General features: G+C 42.1%; 1 pseudogene; it reads right to left on the minus strand.

The window, feature by feature from the left end:
* LOC121356830 overlaps positions 1–8,323 on the minus strand; it is a 76,421-nt pseudogene extending 68,098 nt beyond the window's left edge.
* Between the last annotated feature and the right edge of the window lie 3,319 nt (positions 8,324–11,642).

Here is an 11,642-nt window from a genome sequence, read left to right on the forward strand (position 1 = left end):
GGGGAAAAAAAATCCCAACCCTTAGTGGAATGAAAAATCTATTCATTGTATAATCTTGGAAGACTTTTCTACAAGACTTAAATTAGGAGCCTTAATAAATCTCTCAGAGGCTTTTAGCAACTTACGTAGTGTTTATGTTTAATAAAAATGGTGGAGGGTTCCAACTAAATTAAATTAAACTAGCTCTTAATTCCTATGTTTTGAAAAGGCATCACGTTGATACTGTGATGACTTTATTCATGGAAATATGATTCAACTCTTTGGCTCACAAATCACAGTTACCAACCCCGCACGAAGGAAAAAAAGAAATCACAGCTGCAGTCTCTGAGCTCCTGGAGACAAATGTCTGAAAGCAAAGAAAACAAAAGAAACCAAAAGGGAGAGCTAACCCTTGGGAAGCATTGTCTAGATTTGTGGCCACCTCTGACTAACCATGTGCTCTTATTTTTGAACATCTGAGTCATCCCCTAGGGTGCTGCACCTCTGTGCAAATAAATAAATAAGGATAAACCAACAGAGCAACAGAAAATGTGAGCGGTTGGTGGGGATGGAGGAACATGTTTGGTCAGGGTGGTGAAGAGGAGAGAACAAACCTCATGGATAAATACTTTCCAACCCCAAAATGGATCAGAAATAAAACAGCAAAACAGCCAACAAACAATCTATATCCTTTTAGCAGAGACCAATTTTACCATCTCTATTCAAGATATGCTTCCAGACAGATAATAAAATGCAGCAGGATTCTCCTCTGAATGATGAATAAAGGAAAATATGTCACTTTCCAAAACAAACAAAAGACCCCAAAATCTGGCCCGCAGTTACCAAGTTTGATTGTATTGCAACATAGTAAATTTTAAGATCCTCTCTGAGCTACACAGGAGGACCAAGCAAGCCTCCTCTATCCCCCTCACAAGGCCAAGGACAACAGCAGGGTGATGGGGATTCTCTTCCTTTGTACATACGAAAGCAACATAAAAACATTATCCTTCAGAAAGACCATAAACTCTACTTTTCCCAACCTACAAACATAGTGTAACTCCACTGCATGGAAAACAAGCAGCTCCAACCCAACTTGCAATCTGCCACCAGCAGAGCAGCCCCTGGCTCCTGCGGCTGCCCTCAGCTGGCCCTGGTGGCTGTTCCCAAGCTGGACACACAGATTGCATCAGCCTGCACCTTGCACAGCCACTTAGGGCACTTCTGCAGGTGGCTTTAAAATTACTGTCCTTGTTGTGTGAAGCCACTTGACAGCAGCTTTATTTTTATACAGACTTTGCACAGGTGAAAACATGAGATGTAAAGCAGCCAGCAGGCCATGGCTGTGTGGCTTTGCAGAAACAAAACTGACTGCAGTTATCCTGATAACTGCTTGCTGAGCATCACTCAGGGAATCATACTAGGAACCAAGCCAGCATTTAAAACACACATTAAACAAATCTTTTCCTTCCCTGCAAGGCACGAATAGTTGTGCTAATGAAAAAGGGATGGGGGACAGCACAGGTGAAAAGAGCTCCTGGTGCAGAACATTTTTTAAGCCAGGGCTCCTACTAAGACAGATGTTGCAAAGCCATACCCTCAGCCTGGTAGGTTTAACATTGAGAATTGCTATTTCTCACCCCAAACGGATCATGGGACCTTCTGGCTCACAGAGGAGCCTGCAGGCTACAGCCAGCATGCATGAGAGAAATGTCCCTAAAAATGTCTTGTTGTTAAAATGATGTTGAATAGAAGTGCCATTGAAAATACCCAATGATTTCTGGCAAGCCACACGGTGAAGCTGCTGGCAAAAGAACTGCAAAGGGGGAAAAAAAAAAAGTCAACAATCATTAGATGTTGATGTGTTAGATGTGTCTATGGACAATTTTTCAGTGTGACCCTCACCTTGCTCTGTTCACAAACACACTTTCCAAGAATTAGCAGCCAACACAGATGCCCATACAGCTTCGGGCAATGCATAAAAGTTCAAGCTCCTGACAGTATTGCTATACACATACTGGGGCTGAGAGAGGAAAACAACTGACAAGGGCCCCTGTCCCAAGCCCCAGCCTCCATCCTGATGCCCGAAGCTCATCAGCCTCTCATCTTTGCACAGGCTGTCTGTGGGGCAAGGTGTACATGTGAACCTTTGTGATTTCTCCAGTCTTTAGAAAGCTTAAACCTGCTCTGTTATTGTATGTATAGTAACAGTGAACTCCCTTTTCCTACCATTGGTGGATTTCGGGGTAAACCTAGTAAAATACTCACTTTTTCTCTCACCTATGCTGTTAATTGCCTGTCTATAATTAAATTCAACACAGCAGGACAGTAAATGACAGAAAGGCTCAATGTTTTAGCTTTGGTGCCTCATAAAGTACTAACCTGGGGCACATGCAATACCCACATAGCAAAGCTAAATGATCTAAATCTAAAACCAACAGGAACTTTTATATGGACTGATGGTCTTTGGCTTAGACCCCTTCCAAACACTGAGTTTTCATGAGTTATACCAGCTGCTGCTTGTATTTATTTTATAAACACCACATGCTAAGTGTAAATTGCATCGCCATGACCACTGATTTCACCCCAGATATGTCTATACAAGTTGGGGGTGGTGAAATCCAGGTTTAGGCTGAAGGCCAAGAAAGACCTCTCCAGTAGGGTTGTATAATTGAGGCTTTTTTTTTTTAATTTTATTTTAATAAAATACTGAAACAACAAGCATATGGAAGAATAAGAGATTTGGTTTATCACAGCGTTATTGACTTGTTGCATAGGAGACCTAACACTTGCCAGCACAGAACCCAGAGAGAGAACCACTAGCCCACACAGATGCACTCACAGCCAGGTCATCAGCACCAACAGACCGGGTCCTGCTTTTCAGTCATCTTTTGTACTACAAATTTCTGCAGGCAGAAGATACAGGACCGGGAAAAAAACAAAACAAGCAATGCAGGCTCTTCAGAAGGAAAGGAGTGAATAAAGGTAAGGTGAATCATGACTTTCAGAGCCAAGTCACAGTGTTTTTTCCAGGACTTCCTTCCCATCTCTAAAAATATTGTAAAGGAAACATTGCTACTCCTCAAGGCCCTTTTCAGGTCAGAAGCAGGGTTCAAGTACCTTAAGAATAAGCACAAAACCACACTCTCTAGAGTCTTTAGGCATTTCGCCTGAATGGAGCCTTTAAAGTCTTAGATCAGTAATTACCTTAATGAACTTGCAGCTATTATTAGTAGACAGACTATAAGCAAGCTAGCTGTTTCCTGCTTTAATTTAAGCAGCAGGCCATCTCTCAAACTGGGCATTCTCACACTGAAAACACATGTTTTGGTCAGCCCAGGTTTTTGGTTGGTTTGTTTATTTGTGTTTGGGCTGACCACGGCCGTGCTGTCTCCAGAGCTCCTCAACTCCCACGCACTTCGCTGCCTCCACAGGGCTCAGCTGTGACACATTGTGGGTGCAGGTCAAGCACATCCCTGGCGTTTCTGAGGTCACAAGAGTTACAGCCTTCCCAGCAGCACATCCCATCAAGTGTTTTCTAAAAGCAAGGCCAAATAGCAAAGCAAAGTGCACAAAAAAAGAGTTTTGCTCATCTGCAGCTGAAGGAGGTATTCAAATGGGGAGATCTTCCAGGGCAGGAATTACATGTTTGCACTGATGTCAGAGCTTACCTCCTGCCCTTCTGTATTAATAATACAATAGGACAGATTTTATAACAGAGCAGGACCAAGAGTGTGTGTAACAGTTGTTGTGATGACCTGGAGTCAAAGTGTGGTTTCTTTCTATGTATTATTTACTTATACTGTAGTGTGTATATATACACACATGCTTGTATATACATACAAATGCATATATACACGTTTGCATGTGTATTTATCCACTGTTTATATATTTCATAAACTTACACGTAGTTTGTGTATTAAAAAAAGGGAAATAATTTTCCAAGAGTATTATATATGCTTTCCTCATGGAAAACCTAAACTTGTTCTTTTTTTTTTTTTTTAATATTTCCTCTGGTAAATTCAGCTTCCATCTGTTCTGCAGAACAATTCTTCCCTCGCATTTCTGTGAAGTGATTGAGATCTTCAGCAGTTGATGGTATTATTCCATTATCTTGAGTCCACGAATACTGGAGGACACATCCATGTCTCCATTTCATTGGAAGCCCAGAATTGGGCCCAGTACTCCAGATGTGACCAGTGCTGAAGAGGTGGGAAGGATCACTTCCCTCAGCCTCCTGTTAACACTCTGAATGCAGCCCAAGAGGTCGTCAGCCTCAGTCATGGTCTATCAAGCACTGCTTCATTTTATTTTTACTTTTGCCTGCAAGTTTGCTGAGGGTGCACCAAAACATTATCCCATCATCCAGGTCATTAGTGAAAATATCCAACAGCATTTGACCCCAGGACTGACCCCTGGGCTATACCCTTGAGGACCAGCCTCTGGCTGGACTTCATGCCACTGGTTATAATGCTTTGAGCCCAGCAGTTCTGCCAGGTTAAACCATTTCACTATCCAAACATCTAATCCATACACTATTAGGTTGTCCATGAGACTGTTATGGGAGACAGTGATGAAAGCCTTGCTAATGCTGAAATAAAGAACAGCCACCGTTCCAGTCCAGTCACGTCATTGTAGAAAGTCGCTGTCCACTGTAAATCCATGTTTGATTTTGCTTGATTTGCTCATTGGAATGGACAGCTCCGCAACACAGATGAAAACCAATCAGCCCTCTTGGACCCCAGTTCTCTCCAGGATGATCTCCTCTGGGATTCCTCCACACAAATCCCTGAACAAACCAAAGTGCTCTCCTGAAGTCCAGTCCTTCACCTTTTCCCCCTTATCTCAGGATCCCACACACACACACAATCTCATGGTTACTGCTGCCCTCAACCCTCACATCCCTGATCAGTCTTTCCTTCCCTGCAAGTACAAGGTCCAGCACAGTATGTCCCCTCATTTGCTTCTTGATCACCTTATCAGGAATTTGTTATCAATGCACTTCAGAAACCTCATGGATTGCTTGTGCCTTGGTGTGTTGTCCCTCCAGCACATAATGGGATGTTTGGCTAGACTCCCACAAGGATCTGGGCCAGTGACCACAAGACTTCTTCCACTGAACACAGCTTTGTCTAATTCCTCACAGTTTACAGCAGACATCCACAACACCACCCCACATGTTGGTGTGCCCTCTAACACTGATCTGCAAGCTCTCAGCTGACTCTCACCTCTTCCCAAAGCAGAGCTCCAACCATTCCCACTTGTAACTATGGTGTGTCCTTCCTACAGAGCTCTATCCAGCCACTGCAGTGCTACAGCATTGTCAGCTATCCCACCACATCTGTGCAGACAAGGAGCTCATCTGCCTTGCCCCAACCTCAGTTAGAGATCCCCAGCCCCAGATCTGCAGAGCTAACCCTTCTCAGCAGCTTGCAGTGGGCTGTGGCCTCTGCTGAGTCAGGGAGTTGGGGTAATTTCTCTGCTGAGTGCTGGGATCTACCTCTGGCAGCTCCCTGCCACTGCTGCCGAGCACAAAAGCCCTGCCAGCCCAGCCCCTGGCCTCCCCCTGCACTAAGTGCTGCTGGCTGCGTGCCGGGAGCGATGGTTTTACAGGTTCCCCCAGCACCAGCTGCCAGGATTCCTGACCCTGTCTGGTCAGGAGTCAGCTGGAACAAAAGCTCAGAAGCCCCTTCTCACAAGCAACTCTTCAATATTTATACCATCTACCATAGATATCACAAGCCAAGTGAAAATTTTACCATCTGCTTCTTTCTACAGGTGAGGAAAAACAAGCAGTCAGGGTCAGAGATGCCTTAACACTTACATTGGTTTTATCAGTTCAGTGATTTTTACCACCACCATTCCAATTATCACGGAGCTAATGACAGCCATCACGGACAAATTAATAATTCCATAGTAATCTATTACTGAAAATAAAGCTGACCCAGACATAGAGTGAAATAGTATGTCTAATACCAGGTCCACACTCACTAAGTACCTTAAAGAAAGTTAATCCCTTCCCTTGGATATCACCCAGACCTAAAGCAGCACATGTGTATGCCTCTGGCATACACGGAGGAAGAGGAAGGTGACAGTATATCAAAGACTGCTTGCATCAATCCCATAACAAGAACAAAATCAGATATTATACTGTACTATAAGCCAAGTTGTAGCAAAGGACACCAGTGTGTGTGCACACAAAGGATCACAAGGGGATCTGATCTCCACTCTCACCTCCACAGGCAGCACCTTCAGGCTGTTAAAACTTGACCCTGTGCATATTCTAATAAACTAACACAGAAAATGTCACTCTGACTTTCTCTTGCTCACCTCCAGGTAATTTTCCACCAGGTTCCAGTTCCATTTGATGAGAGACTTAATTATCTGACAAATCAAAATCCCAGCACCCCCCACTGCTGTTCTGATTAGCCCCATCAGCAGCCATCGTCCCACTCTTTTCTAGAAACAGGAAGACACAGTTACCTCTCAGACCATAAAATAGGATTGTCATACTGCCTCTCACAAAGACACAAATTCCATTTTTAGAGCATTTTGAATATTACCTGTGACTGCCTGAACAACAAGTTTCTCTTGCCAATACCTCTTTTAAAAGTGTACACTCAACAAAGATTTACCTTCAGGTGAAAGCCATTTTCATTTGGGTAAGGAATACAGTTGGATTTTTTTGTTTTGGATTTATTTGGGTTTTTTTTAATGGAGAATTACCAATGCAGTCTGATCTCTGATGTTGAATGCTTGATGTCATATCAAAATCAATTGTATGACCCAGTAATTAAACATTTGGTAGAGCACTTGGAACACATTTCAAAGTAATCCGTTTCCTTCGACTGCAATAATGCACTGAGCACCCATCATGTAAATGTGCAAACTTTTACCTCCACTTTCCATCTTTCCTAAACTTACACTTCTAACAATAATGTGCACCAGTAATAATGACAGATTTATTTTAAGTATCACCTAGGACTAGAGCAGGCCTACTGAGATTCAAACACCATGGTTCCTGCAGATTATGCTGTGAGAAAAAAAAATTTAAAATTAATTACTTTGAATAGTAATTTTAAAAGTTAATTGTAATTTAAAAAATAACTATAATTAATTTCAAGAAGTCTCAGTAAGAGAACATTTACCCAAACTTCTGCAAAGTCTCTTCCTTTTACGTTGTATACATTGAGAAGTTAATAATTTAATTATTTTTTGCATATTCAGTAAGTTGTGAAGAGCAAAGACATAAACACTTACAAAATATGTTTTTAATCCCTTGTCCCCCTTCTACATTCAAAATATGTTCCTGTACACAGAAACAATAAATAACTTTTTCTTGATTCCTTCTGCTGTCAGAAGCATATCCCTGGAGTGCCCAAATCACACATAATTTTAGAGGCAGCTTAACACTATTTGAGGTAAGTTTACCTATATGTTTTCTCTTGTAGCCACTTATAAATCTTTTTGTGTGAAGACAAATAATCCAGACTTTCATGGGCTAGCAGGTGCTCTGTCTACCAAAGGTACTACAGCTTGGATGCTTTACCCAAGGCAGTGTGCAAGTTGGCAGCTTGGAAAGGAGCAAAAGACTCGATGCACATCAAATGTTCACTGTAAATCCAAATCAGCAGCATGATTTGCCACTTCCAAGGCATGACCTTGGTATACCAAAGAAAGAGTACAAAAGGATTTCTGCTGTTTTCCACCAACTGGAATTTGGACCAATCTGGCAAGGTCTCATCTCAAATAATTATACAATCACAGAACCATAGAATGGCTTGGGTTGGAAGGGACCTTAAAGATCATCTAGTGCCAATCCCTCTGCCTTGGACAGCAACACCTTCTACTAGACCAGCTTCCTCAGAGCCCCATCCAACCTGGCCCTGAGCGCTTCCATGAATGGGGCATCTACAGCTTCTCTGGTCATTGTTCCAGTGCCTTACCACCCTCACAGTGAAAAATTTTGGCTTAATATCCTATCTAAACCTACCCTCTGACAATTTGAAGCCATTCCCCTTTGTCCTGTCACTACCTGCCCTTGTAAATAGTTTCTCTCCCTCTCTCCTGTAGGCTCCCCTCAGGTACCGGAAAGCCACAACCGGGTCACCCCAAAGCCTTCTCTTGTCCAGGCAATGAAGAAACATAAATAGCTCCTGGCTGTGAATCAGTGAGTACTAAAGGGCAAGAGAGAAGAAAAAAGCCACATACAAATTACCCAAAACAGTCTTTTGAACCTATGGTTTTCCAATGCTGAAAGTTTGCTTGTAGCCCACTGCTCACATTCCCAAACGTAAGAACACACGGTCATGAAGGAAATACTGCCCAGGGCAGGAGGTACATACATGTCAGGATATAGCAATGGCCTAAGTCCAATTTCTTACACTGTGACTGGGATTTTTTGCCAGCTCAATCAGGCATTTTATTCTAGAGACTTCAAAAGTACTATGCAAATTGCAGACCTGGCAACAATCAATCTGACAAAAAAGAGAACGAGTTGAAGAGAATTGATCTAGGTGGAAATCAAAGATTGCAGAAAATAATTGTTGCTGGAAACAGTGTGAATAGCTCCAAGCAACAGTAAATGCACTAAAAAAGTTACCTTCTTTCAGATACAGGGAAATAAATGTATCTGCCACCAATACCTCCACAGTGACATTATCAGACAACAAATGCACATTGTGTAATCAAATAAATCCCTCCAGTCAAAGGTGAATTAAGTAATAGCAGGTGTCTGACTGATTATGTACACTAATAATATAAAAAGTGGTACTTCATAAACAGAAGCTCAGACCTTAGCTTTTTGCTTAAGCACAAAAATTAGATTAGACTGCTAACTTCTGCTTACACAAAACCCAGGTTTAACTACTCCTATTCCAAGTTTAAAGTGGAGCAAAAGAAAGCAGAAGCCAGGCAAGAAAAGCAGACACCTGAGCAGAGCTCCTGGCTGGGATTCCATCACCGTTTCATTCTGATATGCCAGGCTGGTTACCCCAAGGCCTCCATTTAGCCCATTTATTTCTGGAACATGGGAATTTGTATGATGTCATTTTCTAGTTGTGTTAGACCAAATGTGAAGAGATCTGGGTATTATAAAGATTGCAGCACAAACAAAAATACAAAATCCACTGAACAATACAGATGGGGGATGGGAGAGGAACACTGAAACTAAAGGTACATTTCTAGGGGAAATAGATGAGGCCAAGTCACACTGCTCACAGACGACACAGATATTCCTCATTCCATGTCCCAATGACTTGTTACATAAACAGGATGGCTGCTTTTACCCAAACAGGAATATCATTCCCATCCTTAAAAGCACACATGAGCATTTGCCTTTGCTGTCCCCAGTTGCCAGAAAACCAAAGCTGACAACTCCTCTTCCACCAGACTTGGTCTCTACAGCTGTGGCTCAGCTGTACTGCAAATTCTCACATATACCCTCTCGTGCATTCAGATTTTAAAAAAACAAAATAGTGTAAGAATGTGTTTTTTAATTTTGACCCATAGTTATTTGTTCCCCATGGGCTCCTCTGTAGTCAGCTTAAACCCATGAGTACACCCACTAATCTGAAATATATTTTGTGGACCTCTGAGAAGCAATGCACAAATGGCCACAGTTAAAAAGCTAGATGGTGAAAAACAAAGCAAGATTTGAGATTGCAGGGGGGCATTGCTGAAACCCTGACATGCAGGAGTTGAGACAGCTCTCCAGAGGACAGACAAGGCCTTACAAAACACATACACACATGGAGATTTGTTCATTTATGATAAAACCTGAAGACTGAGGGACATGAAGGCAAATGCAGACTGGGGTTGTAAAAGCTTCTGCACCAGACATTCCTCTCCTAAGAACACATATTTCTTAATTAGCCTGTAAGAATTTGACCCAAAACCTATGCATTTTGGCTGTCACTGTTACATACACTAACACCTCCCAGTGCAGAACATGAGTCTTCATCTTCCTTTTGAAAAGTATTTCAGATCATATATTCTCAGTTCTGTGAATTTTGCATAAGGATTGTCCTGCTTTCTGCAATGTTTTTTATCTTCAAACACCACACAAGGATCTTTCTGCTTATTGAAGATCTTCCAAAACTCAAGTTTTGCCATGAATAAAGAAAAGCAGAGGCAATGATGAAAAAATACCTTCTCAATACTAGAAGACAAAATGTTCCCACTATGTAAGACCAGAGAATCCAGGCTGCAAACAGTTCCCATATTTTTCACTAATTTCTGACTTCTGCAAGGTGTGTTCCTGGACTTAGAAGTGTTCTTACCTCACCACAGCCTAATTGGGAATGGCTGCTTTGGACACAAGGCAGGGAAGAAGGAATCTGTGTTTATCACCACTAAAAGCTACCTACACACTTCTATGCGTAAATGCTTTGAGGAGTCAGGTTATAAATTGAATTTTTCTCAGTTGGGAAAGAATTTTGAAAGGCCGATGTGGGAAGAACCCATGCTTTTAAGCTGCCACAGAGCAGCTGGGAGCCACAGAGCTCCTTGTTCCACTCCCCAGCAGCTTTGATGCAGGCCACGGGACTGCAAAAGGGTGATGGCCAAATTAGGAGGGTGGGCAGACACCGGCACAGCTCTCTCTTCCTTGGTAAACATAAGCAGGCTGGGCCAGGCTGCCTCCAGTTAGGACCTGGAAAGTAGCTCCCTTGAAACCAGAAATACCAGCAAAGGATCTGGATGACAGGCGAGGTGTGCTGCACAGCAGAAATGCAGCTACCACTACCAGCTGGCCATTCCAAAAAAGTTTTGGGCTAGCTCATCTAACTCCTCTCCCAAACAACTGAGAAGAAACAACACAATTTTATTTGCCTAAATGCTTTGTAAGTGAGAGGATGTGCATGCATGCATCACATGTGTTCTTTATACCTTAAAAGACCAGGATGGAACAACCCCAACTAATACTATAAAAATACAAAGAGCTGCTAAATGAGAAGCCAGAGCAAATAAGAACTACCCACCAAACAGCAGTAGAGATACAGCATTAATTTAATACTAAGACATTTTGCCACTTGTCTTTAAATAATACAGACATAAATCCAATTCCAGCTATTACACACAAAAGCACCTGCCACAGAACTCTAATTCTTGCTATGGTTGTAGTAAACCCCTCCTGCCTGAGCACAAGTTACTGGTCACCCCTCTACCTAGATAACTCTATCATGTAATTTTAACTTTGTACTGGCAAACATGTAAAAAACCAGGCAAATACTTAGTCGGCATCTCAGTTTTAAGTAGACAGAGAACCACATACGTTTTGAATGGTGTCAGGAGTTGCATATACTTAAAGGGTAAGAATCTTTTCCCTCTCCACGGCCCTTCTGTCTTCAACCACAGGCTCGTTTAGTGCAGCACATGCGATCTGTCCATCTGTCAAGTAAAGCAGTGCACCATTCTTGTTGGCTTCAGTTTTAATACTAGAATCATAAAGGTATTATAGGATCATACAATCACAAAAGTACAATAAAGGATTAGAGACTGCAAGTTAACGTTAACACCGCATGAATAACACATCAATTCCAAATAAATCTGAAGGTAAAAGTCAAGAGGTTTTGAAATGCCAGAAGAAATAGTTTCTACTCTATGGAACACGAGCAGTTCAGAATATATTTTTCAACAGATTGGAACCAAGGTGATAGAACGAAGAG

The sequence above is a fragment of the Pyrgilauda ruficollis genome, unplaced genomic scaffold (assembly GCF_017590135.1).
Source record: "Pyrgilauda ruficollis isolate IOZ18807 unplaced genomic scaffold, ASM1759013v1 scaffold30, whole genome shotgun sequence".
Classification (NCBI taxonomy): Eukaryota; Metazoa; Chordata; class Aves; order Passeriformes; family Passeridae; genus Pyrgilauda; species Pyrgilauda ruficollis.